This window comes from Aegilops tauschii, chromosome 5, assembly GCF_002575655.3.
Source record: "Aegilops tauschii subsp. strangulata cultivar AL8/78 chromosome 5, Aet v6.0, whole genome shotgun sequence".
Lineage (NCBI taxonomy): Eukaryota > Viridiplantae > Streptophyta > Magnoliopsida > Poales > Poaceae > Aegilops > Aegilops tauschii.
In genome coordinates this window covers 333,424,269-333,447,968 of record NC_053039.3, presented here as the reverse complement: position 1 = coordinate 333,447,968, position 23,700 = coordinate 333,424,269, and positions in this window count along the sequence as shown.

Sequence of the window (23,700 nt, the reverse complement as noted above, 5' to 3'; positions counted from 1 at the left end):
ATGCATAAGTAGTGTAGATCCTTGCTTGCGAGGACTTTGGATGAGTACTCACGGTTGCTTTTGTCCCCTTTCCCCCCCTTTCCTCTCTTCCTGGTTGTCGCAACCAGATGCTGGAGCCCAGGAGCCAGACGCCACCGTCGACGATGACTCCTACTACACCGGAGGTGCCTACTACTACGTGCAGGCCGCTGACGACGACCAGGAGTAGTTTAGGAGGATCACATGTAGGAGGCCTGCGCCTCTTTCGTTCTGTATCCCAGTTTGTGCTAGCCTTCTTAAGGCAAACTTGTTTAACTTATGTCTGTACTCAGATATTGTTGCTTCCGCTGACTCGTCTATGATCGAGCACTTGTATTCGAGCCCTCGAGGCCCCTGGCTTGTACTACGATGCTTGTATGACTTATTTATGTTTTTAGAGTTGTGTTGTGATATCTTCCCGTGAGTCCCTGATCTTGATCGTACACGTTTGCGTGCATGATTAGTGTACGATTGAATCGGGGGCGTCACACAGTAGGAGAACCAAGCAACACTACATAAACAGCACCTGCACACAAATAACAAATACTCGCAACCCGACGTGTTAAAGGGGTTTTCAATCCCTGTCGGGCAACGGCGCCAGAAATTGGCAAACAGACGTGAGAGAGTTGTAAATATTGATAGATCGAATGCCAAATAAAATAAATTGCAGCAAGGTATTTTTGTATTTTTGGTTTAATAGATCTGAAAATAAAAGCGAAGGAAAATAGATCGCAAAGGCAAATATAATAAAGAAGAAACCCGGGGGCCGTAGGCTATAATGTGTTAGAATGATGAGTTGTTATCTATACCTAATATTAAAGGACGGAACCTTTCATGGCTCTCCATCCGTCACCCTTTTATATCCATTGATATTGTATTAACCACAAAGATTAACGGCTGACATTTAAAATGAGGAAGGTTTCTTTATTATCCTTCCATCCACAAGATTAACGGCTGAGATTTAAAAGGAGAAAGGTTTTTTGATTCTCCTTCCACAATCCCTTAACATGTGAAACTTTTGTACGCAACTTTTTGACCATAAGAGGAATTGATTTTTTGGAAACAAATTGATAACCCATAAGTTAAATAAGAGTGTCGAACCCAACGAGGAGCTAAAGGTAGAACAAATATTCCCTCAAGTTCTATCGACCACTGATACAACTCTACACACACTTGACGTTTGCTTTACCTAGAAGAAGTATGAAACTATTTTGCAAAAATAAAACTATGAGTACTTTGCGAGTATAAAACTATGGATAAATTGCAAGGTAATAAAAGTGGATAGCTTTTGTCAACAAGAAAGTCATTTGTCCCTAGGCAATTGATTACAAGTACCGGTAATCATTCTTGTAATTTTATATGAGGGAGAGGCATGAGCTAACATACTTTCTCTACTTGGATCATATGCACTTATGATTGGACCCCTAGCAAGCATCCGCAACTACTAAAGATCATTAAGGTCGTGAATCCTAACCATAGCATTAAGTATCAAGTCCTCTTTACTCCCATACGCCATAACCCACTTATCCGCGCTTAGGCTGCTGACACCCCCGCAACACCGACAATAAGCAAACCATGAACATATTGCAACACCCTACAGCGGGGGCCCCTCATGTTTGCGCGAGACGGAGAGCACCATAGGGCAGCACCATAAATAAAATATAAAATCATACCAACCAAGATCACGATGAACCCACAGGACAAAACGGATCTACCAAAACATCATAGGATAACCATAGATCATTGGGAAATAATATATGGAGTTGAGCACCATGTTTAAGTAGAGATTACAGTGGGGGGAAGAGGTGTTACACCGCTGCATAGAGGGGGAGAGAGTTGATGTTGGCGGTAGCAAGATTGTTGATGTAGATCACCGTCACGATCCTTGCCCCGGCGACACTCCAGCGTCACCGGGAGAGAGGGGGAGAGTGCCCCCTCCTCCTTCTTCTTCCTTGGCCTCCCCCCTAGATGGGAGGAGAGTTCGCCCTCTGGTCCATGGCCTCCATGGCGGCGGAGGTGCGGGAGCCCCTCCGAGATTGGATCTCCCTCTCTGTTCTCTTCTGTTTTGCACTCTCCAGACCTGGCCGAAAACCGTTTCTTATATTCCTGGAGATCCGTAACTCCGATTGCGATGAGATTTTAACATGTTTTTTTTTGGAAATAAGCTTCCTTGCACCCAAAGTAGAGCCCCAACCGATGTACAAGGTCAGCAAAACCCACCACCACGCGCCTGGGGCCTGGGGCGCGCCCAGGTGTCTTGTGGTGTGTGTGGGCCTCCGTTTGCGATGGTTCGACCTCCCAAAAATCACAAATATTCTAAAATAATTCTCGTAAAATTTTATTGCATTTGGACTTCGTTTGATAGGATTTTCTGCAAAACAAAAAACATGCAGAAAGCAGGAACTGGCACTGGGCACTGGATTAGTAGGGTAGTCCAATAAGTCATATAAAAAGTTGCCAAAATATGTGAAAGTTGTATAACATTGGCATGAAAATCAAAAATTATAGATACGATGGAGACGTATCACAAATCAATGACTGGAAAAATATCTGTACGCAATTGGTTTTCATGTGTACTATTGTTACTTTGTCTTCATGTGTACTATTGTTACTTTGTCCGTGACCCAGTCGAACTCCACATGCCTCGCTACCTCCCTAGCCCATTCGTAAATACCGAGTTTGGGATGAACGAGCAAAGGAGCAGTAGGTGGAATTGTTGCGGGCTGACAAACATGTACTTCACGCCAACGAGATGCCACAGGAACACATAGATGCCTTCCATCGTTGTCCTAAACCCTGATGCTCGCCAGAGCAAGATCCAGGAAGGCGTGCACCATCCTCGCACACGGTGTCTCCTCCTTCGTCTTTCGCTCTCTGCGTCTCTTTCTGGACCGAGCCTAGGGTTCCGACCCAGCCACGACCGCCATCGGCGCCCGTCCCACTCTCGCTCGCCTTTTATCGTAATTACGCAGATCGAGCCCAGCGCCCAAGTGCAGAGCCGCATGAGCCCATAACCTTGCCCAGCAATAGCGCGCCTGTAGCCGGGAGCAAGTGGGAGGTAGCCAGGCAGGTCGCTGGCCGGGGAGGACACAACCGATGGGCAACCACATAGGTGCGCCTATGCGTCGTGGCCACAACGACATCTTCTTTATTGTTGCTAGGGAAGCCGGGGCGACGGGGTTATTGAGTCAGACAGCTACACCATGTTGTGGCCATGGCGAGCAGTAGTAGCATACAAGACGAGGCGACGAGCAGCAACTGCTACACTACTGGGTGGTGGTGGCGAGTAGCAACAGTAAAACAAGGCGACGATGAGCTACAGCTGCCGCACCAACAGTGGTGAGCAGCTGTAGGACCGTGGAAGATAAGGCGGCCATGAGTGTCAGCAGCACGGGGCAGCAGGACGACAGCGTGAGAAAACTGATTGAGATATATGAAAGGGTCTACTTGCCAAAGAGTAACCGCAGTACCGCTGATACGTCTCCAACGTATCTATAATTTATGAAGTATTCATGCCAATATATTATCATTCTTGGATGTTTTACAATCATTTTATAGCAACTTTATATCATTTTTTGGGACTAACCTATTGACCCAGTGCCCAGTGCTAGTTGTTATTTTTTGCTTGTTTTTTACATCGCAGGAAATCAATACCAAACGGAGTCCAAATGCAACGAAACTCCACGGTGATTTTTTATGGACCAGAAGACACCCATTGGGCCAGAGCAGCACCTGGGGGGTGCCCCGAGGGGGCCACAACTCACCAGGGCGCGCCAGGCCCACCTGGCGTGCCCAGGTGGGTTGTGCCCACCTCGTTGGCCTCCCATACCCCTTCTTTGCACTATAAATTCCCAAATATTCCGAAACCCATCGGGGTTACCCTAGATCAGAAGTTCCGCCGCCGCAAGGTCTCTATATCCGCGAAAACCAATCTAGACCCCATTCTGGCACCCTGCCGTAGGGGGGAATCATCTCCGGTGGCCATCTTCATCATCCTGACGGCCACCACGATGAGGAGGGAGTAGTCCAACCAATCTCATCAATAAGAAGCTTGAAAAGATTCAATGAACCCACACATGATGTGGTGAAGAAGAAGAAAAGAAGAAGAAAGAAGAGTGGTAAAAAGGTATCTCTCCCAAATAATGTTGCTCCTATTATTGTTGTGCCTCATGAAAATGAATCAAAAATAATTGTGGAAGATGATGCACTTGATGATGATTTTGCTATGCCTATTGCTTGTTATGATGATTATGATTGGGAAGATAATGATACTTCTTATAATATTGGAAATCTTTTTGGCACCAACTTGGGAAATTATGATGATAGCAATTGTTATACCGTTGGTTCCATTCATACTATTAATGATGAGAATGATTATGCTTATGATATGCCAAGCCACAAGCTTGGGGATGCTATGTTTAATGAGAATGACATGTTTGAGAATTTATTTGCCGCAATTAATGTTTGTCCCAAGCTTGGGGAGGCTGTGTTTAATGAAGATGATCTTTTTAGTCCCCCTACTTTGATTGATCAAACTTATTTTGATGATAGCATGCCTCCTATTTATGATGATTACATTGATAAAAGTGGGCTTGGAAGAGTGTCAACTCTAGGTAGTAGTGATCCCACTATTTTGGAGGGTGTTGAATCTCATTACAATATTGAAGAAAGTGGATTTGGAGAGGTCATGACTTTATTTAGTGGTACACCCACTATTTTTGAAGAGGTTTCAACTGACTATGGCAATAAAGTTGCTTTCTATGATGATTATTATGATGACATGTATGCCATAGAGAGTAATGAATTTTCTATGCTAGTGGATCATGAAAAGAATGCTTTATGTAATGGCTATATTGATGAATCTATTCATGATTCTACTGAAAATTATTATGAGAGAGGAACTTATGATGCATGATGTTCTCTTTGTATTTCAATTCTTATCTTTTATGCGAGCATCATTGAATCATCATGCCTAGCTTAAAAGGCATTAAAGAAAAGCGCTTGTTGGGAGACAACACAAAACTTTTACCTATTGTTTTTGTGTGTTAACATGATTATTCTACTGTATTGATCATGTTTTATTGCTTTGTTTCAATAAAGTGTCAAGTAAAGCCTTTGGGATCATGTTGGGTGATAGTTGATTTGACCCTGCTGAAAAACAGGAACTTTTGCGCTCACGAAAATAAGTCTCATTTTTAACAGAAGAGTTCTTTTGAGTTGATTCTTTTTGCAGAAGTTTAATATACAAATTGCTCACGTGGTCCAATTTGTTTCATAATTTTCGGAGTACAGAAGTATGGTTTGAGTCCAGATCATTACAGACTATTCTGTTTTTGACAGATTCTGTTTTCAATGCATAGTCTGTTTGTTTTCTAGTTTCTATGGCTTATATTGCTCAATATAAATTGTGGAAATGATATGCTACAGTAGTCATTGTATGGAAACAATTATGAATCTTGTATTTTACAGTAACAAAGTGAAATGGTTTGCTCTTTATCATACTAACCTATCTCACAAAGTTCCGTTAAGTTTTGTGTGATTGAAGTTTTCAAGTTTTGGGTGAGATGACGATATGAGGAGAATAAGGAGTGAAAAGACCCTAAGCTTGGGGATGCCCAAGGCACCCCAAGGTAATATCCAAGGAATATCGAAGCAACTAAGCTTGGGGATGCCCCGAAAGGCATCCCCTCTTTCGTCTCCAACATTATCGGTAACCTCACTTGGAGCTATGTTTTCATTTGTCACATGACATGAGTTTTACTTGGAGCATCAATTTATTTTGTTAATATTTGCTTGCTGTTATTTATAATAATGTTTTTCATCTTTATTTTCAATAAAAATGTCAAGGATAGCCTTACCATGCTTATTTTGCAAGTATACATGTTGCTGTTTGAAAACAGAAAGTTTACCGTTGTTGCAAAAATTCCCTAGAAAAGTCAGAATGTGTTAAAATGTTGAAACTTTTTGCATAATAAGTCTGATAAATTTTCTACAGTGTGGTATATTTTCATAATTTTTGGAGTTAGGGAACTATTGATACTCTTGCATTCTTTACAAACTGTACTGTTTTGGCAGATTGCTGTTATGTTTGCATTGTTTGCATATGTTTGCTTGTTTAATGATTCTATTTGAGGGTAGGAGTATTAAATATGCAGAGGCATTTAGTATGCAATGTTGAATAATAATTTTAGTGATTTGCTACAGTATAGAATGATAAAGCTTTTGCATTGGTTTATACTAACTTATCTCACGAGTTCTTGTTGAGTTTTGTGTGGATGAGGTTTTTAAGATTTAGGGAAACCGAGATATAAAAGGAAATAAGGAGACACAAAAGCTCAAGCTTGGGGATGCCCAAGGCACCCCAAGTTAATATTCCAAGAAGTCTCAAGCATCTAAGCTTGGGGATGCCCCGGTAGGCATCCCACCTTTCTTCTTCAACAATTATCATTTAGTATCGGTTGAGCCTAAGTTTTTGCTTCTTCACATGATGTGTGCTATCCTTGAAATGTCATTTTGTTTTGTTTTGCTTGCTGTTTTAATATATTACTTAGATCTGAAAGTTTTTAATAAGAGAGAGTCCTCAAATAGCTACCTATTTACTTATCTACTCGTTTGATCTTCACTTATATCTTTTTGGAGTAGTTTGTCATTTACTCTTGTGCTTCACTTATATCCTATGAGTAAATTGTTGAATAAATTGAATATCATGAAGTTGAAATCATATCATGCCTAGTGGTAGCTTCACATTGGGTTTAGAAAGTGAAACCTTTTGAGGCTTGACAATCACAATATCGGTCATACAAGCAATTCACGAATAACTAGTATAAGGAAGAGAACTTTCACATGCAAATACACTATCATGGAAATATTTTGTGATTGTGAGCCCCCATCAAAATATTATATGCCAAAATTGTTGACGTTGGACAACGAAGACAACGTAATGGTTTATGATTGTTCATATTCACATAGAAGTCATATTGTCATAGATCCTTCAACATGTGGTGCTTGCCCCCTATCTTTGCTAGCCAAAAAATCCCCGCTCAGTAGAGATACTACTTATGCATCCAAAAACCCTTAAACCCAAATCTTTTTCAAGTGTCCACCATACCTACCTAGGGATTGAGCAAGATCCCTCAAGTAAGTTGTCATCGGTGCAAAAAGGCAATAAAAATTGCTTCTAAAAGTGTGAGATCATTTAGTGTAAGAGAAAATTGAGCGTTGCACGAACTTGAATGACAAAGAATAAAAGCGATAGACTGCATAATAAAGGTTGTCATCTTAAGGGGCAATGTAACGTGGCGTTCTTTTGCACTAAGGGATTGAGCATACAAACAAATAAGAGCATGGCAACCTCTGCTTCCCTCTGCGAAGGGCCTATCTTTTACTTTTCTGTATTTACTTTTATGCAAAGAGTCAAAGTTTTTCTCTATATTCCTTTTTATTTTTCACTTTTGGCAAGCATCATGTGGTGAGGAAAGATCTAGGCACATATGTCCAGTTGAATATGGGTAGCATGAGTTATTATTGTTGACATCACCCTTGAGGTGAATACGTTGGGAGGCAAAACAATAAGCCCCTATCTTTCTATGTCTCCGGTTGAAACATTTTTCTCATGTGTACGTGGTGAGTGTTAACAATCATAGAAGACTATATGATGGTTGAGTATGTGGAGCTCTTACTTAGACTCCGTTGAATAAGTTGAATTGCAATTGCTTGGTGACTAAGAACATAGGTTGTTGGGTTTCAAGAGAGTTCATTGTTTAAACCTTAACATGTGAATTGGTTGCCACTACAACATGAGAAATTTTATGAGAAAGAATTGTTGTTATGATGCTAGGAAAAGTGATTGACATTGCCATTGATCAAACTTATGCACTTTGCTAGCATTCACACTTCATAAATTATTTCTTTTCTCATTTACCTACTCGAGGACGAGTAGGAATTAAGCTTGGGGATGCTGATACGTCTCCAACGTATCTATAATTTATGAAGTATTCATGCCAATATATTATCATTCTTGGATGTTTTACAATCATTTTATAGCGACTTTATATCATTTTTTGGGACTAACCTATTGACCCAGTGCCCAGTGCTAGTTGATGTTTTTTGCTTGTTTTTTACATCACAGGAAATCAATACCAAACGGAGTCCAAATGCAACAAAACTACACGGTGATTTTTTATGGACCAGAAGACACCCATTGGGCCAGAGCAGCACCTGGGGGGTGCCCCGAGGGGGCACAACCCACCAGGGCCCGCCAGGCCCACCTGGCGCGCCCAGGTGGGAGGTGCCCACCTCGGTGGCCTCCTGTACCCCTTCTTTGCACTATAAATTCCCAAATATTCCAAAACCCATCAGGGTTACCCTAGATCAGAAGTTCCGCTGCAGCAAGGTCTCTGTATCCGCGAAAATCAATCTAGACCCCGTTCCGGCACCCTGCCGGAGGGGGGAATCATCTCCGGTGGCCATCTTCATCATCCCGGCGGCCACCATGATGAGGAGGGAGTAGTCCAGCCTCAGGGCTGAGGGTTTGTACCAGTAGCTATGTGTTTAATCTCTCTCTCTCTCTCTCGTGATCTATATCATGGGCTTTGTTAATATAGTCGGATCATATGATGTTTCTCCCTGTTATACTCTTGTTATGATGAATTGAGTCTTTACCCTTTGAAGTTTTGTATTGTCGGATTGAATATTCAGAGATGAGAACACATGATGTATGTCTTGCAATATGAATACTTGAGGTGACAAATGGGGTATCATATTGATTCACTTGATATTTGTTATGGCATTCAACTCACGGATTCCGCGGTGATATTTGGGTAATCTATGCATAGGAGTTGATGCACATTTTATTATCTTTTCTGATAGAAACTTTGGGGTCTCCTTGCAGTTCTTTGTGTGGACTGAGTATTATGAATATGAATTTGCTTTGGTGTTATTCTAGTACGAACTCTTGATTAGATTGATCAAGAAGAATAGCTTGCGTTATTCTAGTACGAACTCTAGGATAGATTGATCGGAAAGAATAGCTTTGAGGTGGTCTCTTACCCTACAAACAATTTCTATCTTTTGTTCTCCGCTAATAGGAACTCGGGAGTGATTCTTTGCTGCACTTTGAGGGATAATCATATGATCCAACTATGTTAGCATTGTTGATAGATTGCACTAGCGAAAGTACGGACCCTAGGCCTCATTTTTAAGCATTGCAATACCGTTTTTGTGTCGTTTACTATTTGCTACCTTGCTATTTTTATTTATTCAGATTATAAAAATGTATTTCTACCATCAATATTACACTTTTATCATCATCTCTTCGCCGAACTAGTTCACCTGTACAATTTGCCATTGTATTCAGTGTGTTGGGGACACAAGAGATTTCTTGTATTTGGTCGCAGGGTCGTTTGAGAGAGACCATCTTCATCCTACACCTCCCACGGATTGATAAACCTTAGGTCATCCACTTGAGGGAAAATTGCTACTGTCCTACAAAACTCTGCGCTTGGAGGCCCAACACGAGTCTACAAGAATAGAGTTGCATAGTAGACATCAACCACCGGCGTCGTAAAATATGATGCACTTGGAGCTAGACCGATCGCTTGGACATTGCATTATTTTAAGATTCATTATCATTTGGCGTATCGCAAGCAACCTCCGAGCATACGTAATGCATATACAAGTATATATAGTAGGAAGCAAGCATACATGTATGCATTACCTAAGTGCAGGTATGGATCAATGGATTTCCAAATATTTTCTCTTGGTATATATTCAAAACGGTTAATATTAATGAGGCATTCCTTAATCTTTAGATTAGACAAGAATTATGTAAACGAGCATCCATCATTAGTGCTTCATACAAAATGCTAGAACTACATAAACCTTACGGTCTCCTTACGTAATCTTCCTAACTAATCTCAACACCCACCCACCCCAAATTCAACTCGGTGGGCCGGTTCCCCTAATTTGTTGCAACAACAAAAAGAGCCACCTTGGTGATGAAGTTAATCACGTATGACTGCTTATGTAGGTAGCATTGTTTGTGCTTCTATGCACCACTCTTTTCAGTTTTCATGTCTTGTACCAAGGTCTTTTCTTATGTGTGTATCATGCATGCAAATGGGACCACTCATAATACAATACAACAATTAATTACGAAATTTGATTCAGCTTTCCGAGAAGATTGCCAATGCGATAAAAAAAATCCCAAAGTATAGAAAACAAACTATTCATGTTTTCAGTTCTTGGTTATGGAATCAGTCACAATAACTTTAAACCTAATAAATCTTTGGTCCTTTGTCTCACTACATATGTCTCGCATTAAATCTGGGCAATTAGTACACCTTCATGGGTGTATAACACGTGAAATAGTGAAGGTCAGAATATAGAGAGGTTGCATACCTAATAATACATACATTTCTTATCCGTTTTGTAAAGATGGTCTAGCTGAAAGTATAATTAGTGTTATGAATAATTGATGCACGTTATAAAACAAATCATCACACTTGTGTTTCAAACTGTAGTTACTTGGTAGGGGCATGCGATGATATTTTTTCTCCTGTTGCAACGCACGGGCATATTTGCTAGTATGACTCATAGACGATGATGACGAGGAGTTGTTATGATGATGAGTTGTTATGACTATGATGATGAGTTGTTATTATTATTATTATTATGAGTTGTTATCATGATGATGATGATGAGTTATTATAGGATCATAAAACCTATACAAATACAGCGCAAATACGCAAAAGAAAATAAAAATACAGGAAAATTTAGCAATAGCATTGGTTGGACCCACGCTACTGCTAGGTAGGGGTAGCAGTAGCACTAGTTGTACCCATGCTACTGCTAGGTAGGGGTAGGGTAGGGGTAGCGTTGGTTGAACCCATGCTACTGTTAAACATTAGTTGTAGCGTCGTAGCAGTAGCGCGGGCCCCAGCGCTACTGCAAGGCTTTCATCCAGCGCTACTACTAGGGTTTTCCCTAGTAGTGTATAAGTGAAGCATGAGAGTGCAACTATTTCTTTAAAATACAACCACCATCGTGCTCTAAAAGATATAAGTGATGCACTAGAGCAACTGTCTAGCTCAAAAGATATAAGTGAAGCACATAGAGTATTCTAACAAATCATGAAATAATGTGTATCCCTCTCAAAAGGTGTTTGTAGCAAATGATGATTGTGACAAACTAAAAAGCAAACAAAGCAAATACTACTATCATACAAGACGCTCCAATCAAAACTCATATCATGTGATGAACAAAAATATAGCTCCAAGTAATATAATGATGGTTTGTAGACGAAAGAGGGGATGTCGTCCGGGGCATCCCCAAGCTTAGACACTTGGGTCTTCCTTGAATATTACCTTGGGGTGTCTAGGAATCCCCAAGCTTAGGGTCTTGCCACTCCTTATTCCTTCATCCATTGTGATCTCACCCAAAACATGAAAACTTTAGCACACAAAACTTAACAGAAACCTCGTGAGATCCGTTAGTATAACAAGCAAATCATAAACTTTAGGTATTCTCATGAACCCATTCATATTTTATTATTGCATAATACCTACTGTATTCTAACTTCTCCATGACTTATACCCCTGATATAATCCATAGCATCATCAAAACAAGAAAACTATGCAACAAAAATAGAATCTGTCTAAAACAGAACAGTTTGTAATGATATGAACAAACACAATACTTCTGTAACTCCAAAAAATCTGAAAAATTACGACAGCGTGGGAAATTTGTATAGCGTGGGAAATTTGTACAACAATGATATTTAAAAATATTCTGAATTTTATGTTTCGGTGAATATTGAAAATTCCTGTACTGGGTGCAAAGGTTTCTATTTTTTCACAGAATCAAGTCAACTATCAACCAAATCATCCCAGTGGCTTTACTTGGCACAAACACTAACTAAAACATAAAAAACACAATCATAAAAATAGAATAATTGTGTCAACACAAAAAATATAGAAATGATAGCTATTGGGTTGTCTCCCAACAATCTCTTTCTCTATAGCCATTAAGATAAGCTTGAGATTTTATTGATGCTCACATGAAAGACAAAATTTGAAGCACAAAGAGAGCATCATAGAACATGTGACAAACACATTTAATCCTAACATACTTCCTATTCATAGGCATTTGATAAGCAAACAAATTATCAAGACAAGAAATATCTAGCATATGAAATATAGAAGAACGAAACATTGACAATCTCAACATAACGAGAGGTAATTTAGTAACATGAAAATTTCTACAACCATATTTTCCTCTCTCATAATAATAACATGTAAGATCATAAACAAATTCAATAATATAGTTATTATATAAAATTTTCTCTTCATGATCCACATGCATAAAAGTTTTATAATCTTCCAAGACAGTGGGATTAACATCAACTAAAGTCATGACCTCTCCAAACCGACTTTTATCAAAAAAATCATAAGATTGAACACTCTTCAAATATGTGGGATTCTTTTTACCTAAAGTTGACACTCTTCCAAACCCACTTTCAATATTATTGCAAACATTATTATCAATAACATATTCATCATGGGGCTTAAATAAAATTTGAAGATCATAAGAGGCATTATCACCCCAATCATTATCATTGCAATAAGTAGTCGACATCACAAAATTATCATCCCCAAGCTTGTAGCTTTGCATATCATTAACACAATTGACATTAATAAAATTTATAATAGAATCATTCCAATCATCATGTCTTTCATTCAAGGAGCTATCAAGTGTGGGTGCAATAGTAATAATTTCATTTTTAACATAAGGAACTATAACAAGTTCATCTCCACAAGCATTATTAATATTGGCATCGTGGCCATAAGAATAGCAAGCATCACGGTCATCGAGAGGGGATATTTCAATCGAATCAACGGGATCATAATTATCTATAGATTCATGCATAGCATTATTTGCTTCCAAAGCAGCAGACATTCTCTCAATAAATTCATTAACATAGGCATTAGGAGCATAGTTTTCATAGCAATATTTAAGTATGGAAAAAAATCAGATTTATAGAGAGTAGCATCGTACTTTTTAATCAAAGAAGCAAATTCATAAGCACCCTTAAGAGCAACAAATTCTTCAATTTGTTCGATATCATAGTAACTATAAACACCCTTGGCATAAGAAGATAAGATCTCATTATCATTAAACTCACATAGGTAGGGAAGGTGTTTTTAGGGTTACTAGAGCAACAAGTGAAATCATATATTTCACATAGATTCCAAGCATAGCATAGCAAACAACTTATTTGATTCCATAAGAGTCTCCCCTTTTGAGACAAAAGGTGACGCACAAAATAAGCATGTTCATCTAATGATTTTCTCTTGACTAAGCTAGTTGGGTTTTCGGCACGAGCACAAATGGGTTGAAGATGACCCAAGTAGAAAACTTTAAGTGGGTCCATAGTCATCTTAAATTTTTGCTTTCATTTCATGTTTTTCGTGTGTTGACATGAAGGCAATAAAAGCAAGCAAACAAACAAAAATATTTTTGTGTTTTTGTAAAAAAATAGAAGTGGGGGGATGAAAACGAGAGACAAAGGCAAATAAAAAGGCAAATAGAAATAAGAGCAAGTAGATGATAGTTTGTGCGAAGATACTTGATATGTTCTGATGATGTCTCCCCGACAACGGCGCCAGAAATTCTTCCTGCTACTTGTGAGCCACGTTCGGATTTTCCCCGAAGGGGAGAAGAGATGCAGCACAGTAGAGATACATATTTCCTTGAGTGAGAACCAAGGTATCAATCCAGTAGGAGAATCATGCAAAGCTTCATGAACAACACCTACACACACAAATCAAATACTTACACCCAACGCAGGCAAGAGGGTTGTCAATCCCCTTGAACTCGTTACTTGCAAGGATTAATTATGATAGTGATAGATAGATAAAGTAAATTGCAAAACAAAATTAAAAAAAATAAAATTGCAGCAAGAATATTTTGGATTTTATATATGATAAAAGTAGACCCGGGGGGCATAATTTTCACTAGAGGCTTCTCTCTCGAACACATAGCAAACGATGGGTGAACAAATTACTGTTGGGCAATTGATAGAAAAGCGCATAGTTATGACGATATTCACATCCGAGACAAGTAGACTGACTCCTACCTACATCTACTACTATTACTCCACCCATCAACGACTATCCAACATGCATCTAGGGTATTAAGTTAATAAAAACAGAGTAACACCTTAAGCAAGATGACATGATGTAGACAAAGTAAACTCAATTGATATGAATAAACCCCATCGTTTTACCCTTAATGGCAACAATACAAATGCGGATATTGTCCCTTTCTGTCACTGGGATATAGCACTGCAAGATTGAACCCATCACAAAGCACCTCTCCCACTGAAGACAAATCAATCTAGCTGGCCAAACCAAACAGATAAATCAGAGAGAAATACAAATCTATAACAATCATGCATGGTAAGTTCAGAAAAGACTCCATTACTTCTCATAAATATTCAGATCATAAACCCACAATTCACCGGATCCCAACAAATACATTGCATAAGAAGATTACATCAGGTAGAACTCCAAGAACATCGAGGAGAACATTGTATTCAAGATCAAAGAGAGAGAGAGAGAGAGAGAAGCCATCTAGCTACTAGCTATGGACCCGTAGGTCTGTGATGAACTACTCACGCATCATCGGAGGGCAGCAAGAATGATTAGAAGCCCTCCATGACCGATTCCCCCTCAGGTGGAGTACCAGAAAGGCCTCCAGATGGGATTGCGGAAGAACTGAAGCTTGCGGCAGCGGAAAAAGTGTTTCGGGCGGCTCTCTGGTATATTGGGAATATTTGAGAATTTTTAGAGGCGGAATTAGGTCAAGGGGTGCCACGAGGTCCCCTCAAGCTCAATGGGTGCCCCCCTGGGGCGCGCGCTTATTGCTCCCTCGTGTCTCTTATGGCCTTCTCCTTCGTGGGTCCCTTTTGGTACAGAAAAATTAATCCAAAGATGTTTCTTTGTTTGGACTTCGTTTGATATTGATTTCCCGAAAAGCCAAACAAGCAGAAAATAGTAACTGGCAATAGGCACTAGGTTAATAGGTTCGTCCCAAAAAATGATATAAAATAGCATATAATTGCATAAAAACATCCAAGATTGAGACTATAATAGCATGGAATAATCAAAAATTATATATACGTTAGAGACGTATCAGTGTGACAGCCGGAAACTTAGCCGATCCGGTCATATCCTAAGAACGAGATACACGGCTCCTGTCGAGTTCGTCGACACGCTGGGAGGCCTTGCTAGTTTAATTTTACCTTTGGCGAGTGGCTTGTCCACCGGGATTCCTGATAGGCATCACATTATCACGGTGTGAGGTTTTCCATTGGATGTGTCTGGTAATTTGTGATGGGCTACTTGGAGCACCCCACAGGGTTAAATCTTTCGGAAAGTCGTGCCCGCGGTTATGTGGCGACTTGGAAATTTATAGTATCCGGTTGTATGGAACTTAACACTAAATTCAATTAAAATACATCAACTGCGTGTGTAACCGTGTTTGTCTCTTTTCGAGGGTGTTCGGGAAGAGAACACGGTGGGGTTATGTATGACTCTTAAATTGGTGTTCAGGATCACTTCTTGATCATATTAATTTGTGCCCGATTATGCGTAGTCTACTCTTCTTATTCTTGTACTTATAAGTTAGCCACATACAAATGCTTAGTGCTTGCTGCAACCTCAACACTTAACCATTCCTCACCCATTAAGCTTTGCTAGTTTTGATACCCATGGTAGTGAGATTGCTAAGTCCCCATGGCTCACAAATTACTACAACAACAGGTGCAGGTACAGATAAAGTGATGCTTTGACGTGAGAGCGATGCATGCTTTTTCTATTTGGAGTTCTTCTTTTGCTTCTTCTTCTTCGTCAATCATGGGACGGGTTCCCGGTTGGCAGCCTGGGATTAGCAGGGTGGATGTCGTTCTTCTTTTCGTTTGACTTCATCCATAGTCGGATCATGCTCTTCTGTATGATGATTGCTATGTATTGATGTATTCATGTTGTAGCTTGTGGCGAGTGTAAGCCTTTTATCTGGTATTCTCATATGTTCAGTATATGGTATGTTGTAATGATATCCACCTTGCGAAGCGTCTCTGATATGCACATATTTGGCGGGACTTCCAAGTTCCTTGAGGATAGGACCACATATTTGGCGTTACATCAAGTAACCAGACAAACTGGCCACACGACAAAGACAAAGCAAATTTAGCTACCTCGATTTCTCTTCCAAACAAAATTCATGCATTAGAGCACGATGTCTCTCGACACACGAGAGAGACAAAAGCAAATTTAGCTACAGAATATGCCTCTATTTCTCCAACAACCTTGGTTGCCATTGTTGATACTCCTTGCTTCCCAGAATATAAGGTGTGCTCGACTTTGTAGTCTTTTTTCTGCATGGAAGGGGATTTTATTGATCAAGGAACAAGGTTACATTCAGCGTCCACAATGCTAGCAATTTCCTCTTGGGTGCTCTGCAACCAACAACCAATTCATTGTTGTGATCGCCCTTTACAAGCGAGGCTATGACTAGCAATGTTTTTTTCTGAAAAAACTTTCGATCAATTCATCTTCAATCATGGTAGTAAAATGAACACTACAAATAATAAAATTTTCATTCAGATATGTAGACCACCTAGCGACGACTGCAAGCACTGAAGCGAGCTGAAGGCGTGTTGCTGTCATCGCCCTTCCTCGCTGGAGCCATGTTAACATCATGCCTGACCTTAACTATTTCAATCCTCCTTCCGTGAGTCAAGAGTTATGATCTCATTCACCCGATGTGCATGCTGCGACTTGTCCTTCCCTAGAGACAAAATCATCTTGATGGCAACAACACAATCAGTTTCAACAACAAAGTCTAAATAAGAACCATGGTATGTAAACAATCAAATATGTCCAGTACTCTAATTAAGTTGCGAGTAAAGTTACCAGAGTGATCAAATTGTTGATCATAGGACAAACGTGAAAATGTCATTAAGTACTAAAATAAGAAAGACAATATGTTTCTCGCATACAAAGAAAATGAAAAGATCGTTGTAAGGAGTTACATCAATACATGCTCATTGTAAGTGGTTACATCGATAAAATCTTCATCGATGCTCTAAGCGATTTTTGATTTTAATTAAAAGGATTTTTTGTGGCACAGTAAGTTGGAATTATCCAAGAAAGTTACTGTGGTGAATTCTAAAAAGAAGTCTGAGTATGTCATCGCTTTAGAAGCAACATTGGAGAGTGATGAATCAAAAATTTCGTTTATGAACTTGGTATGGCTTCTAGATAGTTTGTGCCGATGGAACACTGTTCTAAATAGTGGTTTCATATCTCAGTTTAAGGAATCAAAGGTCCTACCAGTGATTCAATATATACAAAGCCAATTTTACACAAATTATGAATTCTTGTGAAAGCATGGTAGATGCATGATACGTCTCCAACGTATCTATAATTTTTGATTGTTTGATGCTATTATATTATCTCTTTTGGATGTTTTATATGCATTAATATGCTATTTTATATTATTTTTGGGACTAACGTATTAACCTAGAGCCCAGTGCCAGTTTATGTTTTTCCCTTGTTTTTGACTTTTACAGAAAAGGAATATCAAATGGAGTCCAAATGGAATAAAACTTTATGATGCTTTTTCTTGGACCAGAAGACACCCACAAGACTTGGGGAGAGGGCCAGAGGAGTCCCGAGGAGGCCACAAGCCCTCAGGGCGCGCCCCATGGCTTGTGGGCCCCTCGAGAGTCCCCTAACCCTAATTCCATCTCTATATATTCTCAAATATTCCTCGAACATCAGAAGCGTCCACCAAAATACTTCCCGCCGCCGCAAGCCTCTGTTCCCGTGAGATCCCATCTTGGGGCCTTTTCTGGCACTCTGCCGGAGGGGGATTCGATCATGGAGGGCCTCTACATCAACCTTGCTGCCCTTCCAATGAAGCATGAGTAGTTTACCACAAACCTAAGGGTCCATAGCTAGTAGCTAGATGGCTTCTTCTCTCTCTTTGGTCTTCAATACAATGCTCTCCTCGATGTTCTTGGAGTTCTATCCGATGTAATCTTATTTTGTGGTGCGTTTGTTGAGATCTGATGAATTATGGGTTTATTATCAGATTATTTATGAATATTATTTGAGTCTTCTCTGAACTCTTTTATGCATGATTAAGATATCTTTGTATTTCTCTTCGAACTATCGGTTTGGTATGGCCAACTAGATTGGTTTTTCTTGCAATGGGAGAGGTGCTTAGTTTTGGGTTCAATCTTGCGGTGTCCTCGCCCAGTGACAGAAGGGGTAGTGAGGCACGCATTGTATTGTTTCCATCAAGGATAAAAAGATGGGTTTTATGTCATATTGCTTGAGTTTATCCCTCTACATCATGTCATCTTACTTAAAGCGTTTCTCTATTCTTATGAACTTAATACTCTAGATGCACGCGGGAGTCGGTCATGTATGGAGTAATAGTAGTAGATGCAAAATCATTTTGGTCAACTTGTCACGGACGTGATGCCTATATTCATGATCATTGCCTTAGATATCGTCATAATTACATGCTTTTCTATCAATTGCTCAACAGTAATTTGTTTACCCACCGTATGTTTTCTTTCAAGAGAGAAGCCTCTAGTGAAACCTATGGTCCCTGGGTATATTTTACATCATTTATTTTCAAATCTATAAACCAAAAAACAAAAAAATACCTTGCTGCAATTTATTATATTTACTTTAGTTTTCTCTTTTATACCTATCTCTATTAGATCTCACTCTTGTCCGTGATCGTGAAGGGATTGACAACCCCTTTTTCGCGTTGTGTGCTAGTGTTTGTTAGTTTGTGCAGGTGCATATATTGGAGACTTGCTTGTGCCTCCTACTGGATTGATACCTTGGTTCTTAACCAAGGAAAATACTTACCTGTACTTTGCTACATCACCCTTTCCTCTTCAAGGGAAAAATCAACGCAAGCTTAAGAATTAGCAGGAAGAATTTCTGGCGCTGTTGTCGGGGAGGTTCTACATCAAGCCTACCAAGTACCCATCATAAACTCTCATCTCTTGCACTTACATTATTTGCCATTTGCCTCTCGTTTCCTCTCCCCCACTTCTAAAACATTTTTAGAAAAACACAAAAATATTTGCCTTTTTATTCGCCTTCTTACGTTTGTCTTTTTCGTTTGCTTGTGTGCTAGATCGCTTGTTTTGCTATCATGGGTAGTCCTTCTACCATTGTTATCACCCCTGGAAGTGATGTTCTTAATTTTAAACAAAGGGATGGAGAAATTTTAGAAGATGCTTGGTATAGAATTTGGAATGCTCAGAATAGATCTACCCGTAAGCAATCTACCACCATTCTTCTCGGAAATTTTTATGTTGGTGTTACTATTTGGTATAGATATGTGCTTGACACCATTACTGGGGGTAATTTTTTGGGTAGTCATACTTTGGATGATTGCAATGCTATGATGAATTTGGTAGGATCACCACCACTTATGGTTAATGAAACAGTTTTAACTTTGGAACATGTGATGCAAAGGCTTGATATTATCAAGAATAAAATTTCTACCGTAGAGCTTATTGAAATTTTGGATAAAAAGATTCATAATCACATTACACAAATTGGATCAAAGGTAGGAATCACTTTAAAGAATCTAAAGAAAAGTATCTACTAGAATTGATAAGTTAGAAGATATTATTACCAACTTGGGTTCCGCTTTTGCCTCTATTAAAACTACCCCAAACTTCCCTCCTTCTAAAGCTACTAAGTTTATTTATGTTCCTAAAAATAAGGGTGAATCATCTAGTAAAGGAAACAAAGATCTTAAGGTGATAAGTGATTGCCCTAGCTTTATCAATATCATTAAAGAACCAATTGCTACAAGTGAATTTCTTGATTTCCTACCTAGGAGTGTGATTTTCAATTAACCCAAAGTACCTCCAAGGGGTTATAAGTGTGCAATTGAAGAATTAAATACCAAAGATGACAATACCTAGATCTATGTTTTATGACTAGATAGGGGCATTAAACAATAGCGCTTTTGGGAGGCAACCCAATTTTTATTTTTTTATTTTTTGTTCTATTTTTTAATATATACACATTATTACCTTTGTAGTAATTGTGTTTTGGTGTTTTAATTAGTGTTTGAGCCAAGTAAGACCTTTGGGATGGTCTATGGTGATAGTTGATTTGATCTTGCTGATAAACATAAACTTTTGTGCTCATTGCTAGAAATTTAGAAAATCACATGAACTTGATTTTGATATGAAATTTTTACACAATATTGATATACAAATTTCCTAAATTGTCCTAATTTTTCAGAATTTTTGGAGTTACACAAGTATATGAAATTTCCAGATTACTGCAGACTGTTCTGTTTTTGACAGAATTTGTTTTCTATGTGTTGTTTTCTTATTTTGATGAATATATGGGTAGTATTGGGGGGTATGTGATAACCCACAAGTGTAGGGAATAGTTTGTAGCCTTCTTCAATAAATAAGAGTGTCGAACCCAACGAGGAGCTAAAGGTAGAACAAATATTCCCTCAAGTTCTATCGACCACCGATACAACTCTACGCACACTTGACGTTTACTTTACCTAAAACAAGTATGAAACTATTTTGCAAGAATAAAACTACGAGTACTTTGCAAGAATAAAACTATGAATTAATTGCAAGGTAATAAAAGTGGATAGCTTTTGTCAACAAGAAAGTCATTTGTCCCTAGGTAATCGATAACAAGTACGGGTAATCATTCTTGTAATTTTATATGAGGGAGAGGCATGAGCTAACATACTTTCTCTACTTGGATCATATGCACTTATGATTGGAACTCTAGCAAGCATCCGCAACTACTAAAGATCATTAGGGTCGTGAAACCCAACCATAACATTAAGTATCAAGTCCTCTTTATCCCATACACAACAACCCACTTACTCGGGTTTAAGCTTCTATCACTCTCGCAACCCACCATAAGCGAATCATGAACGTATTGCAACACCCTATAGCGGGGGGGCCTCATGTTTGCGCGAGATGGAGGGTACCGTAGGACAGCACAATAAATAAAATATACAATCATACCAACCAAGATCACGATTAACCCACATGACAAAACGGATCTATTCAAACATCATAGGATAACCATAGATCATTGGGAAATAATATATGGAGTTGAGCACCATGTTTAAGTAGAGATTACAGCGGGGAAGAGAGGTGTTACACCGCTGCATAAAGGGGGAGAAAGTTGGTGTTGACGGTAGCAAGATTTTTGATGTAGATCGTCGTCACGACCCTTGCCTCGGCGGCACTCCGGCGCCACCGGGAGAGAGGAGAAGAGAGCCCCCTCCTTCTTCTTCTTCCTTGACCTCCCACCTAGATGGGAGGAGAGTTTCCCCTCTGGTCCATGGCCTCCATGGCGGCGGAGGGGCGGGAGCCCCTCCGAGATTGGATCTTCCTCTTTGTTCTCTTCTGTTTCGCGCTCCCCAGATCTGGCCCTTCACGGTTTCTTAAATTCCCGGAGATCCATAACTCCGATTGCGCTGAAATTTTTACACAATTGTTTCCATAAATTATCTTTCTTGCGCTAGAAGGGCCCCAACCAACCTTCGAGGAGGGCATGAGACACCTGGGAACGCCAGGGGGTGCCCGGCACACCCTGGTGGATTGTGGTCATTGTGGGCCTCCGTTTGCGTTGATTCCAAGTCCCAAAAATCACATATATTCCAAAATAATTCTCCGTAAATTTTTATCGCTTTTGGACTTTGATTGATATGGATTTTCTACGAAATAGAAAACATGCAACAAATAGGAACTGGCACTGGGCACTGGATCAATAGGTTAGTCCAAAAAAATCATATAAAATGTTGCCAAAAGTATGTGAAAGTTGTATAATATTGGCATGAAACAATCAAAAAATATAGATAAGACGGAGACGTATCTATAGGGGATCGCAGTAATTTCAAAAATTTCCTACGATCACGCAAGATCTATCTAGAAGAAGCATAGCAACGAGCGGGGAGAGTGTGTCCACGACCCTTGTAGACCGAACGCGGAAGCGTTTTATCAACGCGGTTGATGTAGTCGTACGTCTTCACGATCCGACCGATCCTAGCACCGAACGTATGGCACCTCCGTGTTCAACACACGTTCAGCTCGATGAGGTCCCTCGTACTCTTGATCCAGTTGAGGCCAAGGGAGAGTTCCGTCAACACGACGGCGTGGCGACAGTGATGATGAAGTTACCGGCGCAGGGCTTCACCTAAGCACTACAACGATATGACCGAGCTGTGTAACTGTGGAGGGGGGCACCGCACACGGCTAAGACAAATCTTGGAGTGCCTTTGGGGTGACCCATGGCCACGTATATAAACGAGGGGAGGGAAGAGGTGGCCGGCCCAAGGGGGCGCGCCAGGTGCGGGGAATCCTACTAGGACTCCCCAGTCCAAAGGGGGGCCGCGCCCCCACCCCTTGTCCAATTCGGTTTGCGAAGGGGGGAGGCGCGCGCCACCTCTTGGCCCTTCTCCCCTCTCTCCATTAAATCCCAATAAGGCCCATTACTTCTCCCGGTGAATTCCCGTAACTCTCCGGTACTCTGAAAAATACCCGAATCAGTCGGAACCTTTCCAATGTCCGAATACAGCCTTCTAATATATCGATCTTTACATCTCGACCATTTCGAGACTCCTCGTCATGTCCGTGATCTCATCCGGGACTCCAAACAACCTTCAGTACATCAAATCACCTAACTCATAATACAAATCGTCATCAAACGTTAAGCGTGCGAACCCTACGGGTTCGAGAACTATGTAGACATGACCGAGACACATCTCTGGTCAATAACCAATAGCGGAACCTGGATGCTCATATTGGCTCCTACATATTCTACGAAGATCTTGATCGGTCAAACCGCATAACAACATATGTTGTTCCCTTTGTCATCGGTATGTTACTTGCCCGAGATTCGATCGTCGGTATCCTCATACCTAGTTCAATCTCGTTACCGGCAAGTCTCTTTACTCGTTCCGTAATGCATCTCCCGCAACTAACTCATTAGTCACAATGCTTGCAAGGCTTATAGTGATGTGCATTACCGAGAGGGACCAAAGATACATCTCCGATACACGGAGTGACAAATCCTAATGTCGATCTATGCCAACTCAACAAACACCTTCGGAGACACCTGTAGAGCATCTTTATAATCACCCAGTTACTTTGTGACGTTTGATAGAACACAAGGTGTTCCTTTGGTATTCGGGAGTTGCATAATCTCATAGTCAGAGGAACATGTATAAGTCATGAAGAAAGCAATAGCAATAAAACTAAACAATCATTATGCTAAGCTAACAGATGGGTCTTGTCCATCACATCATTCTCTAATGATGTGATCCTGCTACCTCTTGAGCATTGCGTTGGTTTTCCCTTGAAGAGGAAAGGGTGATGCAGCAAATTAGCGTAAGTATTTCCCTCAGTTTTTGAGAACCAAGGTATCAATCCAGTTGCAGGCTACGCGCGAGTCCCTCGCACCTAGACAAAACAAATAAATCCTCGCAACCAACGCGATAAGGGGTTGTCAATCCCTACACGGTCACTTACGAGAGTGAGATCTGATAGATATGATAAGATAATATTTTTGGTATTTTTATGATAAAGATGCA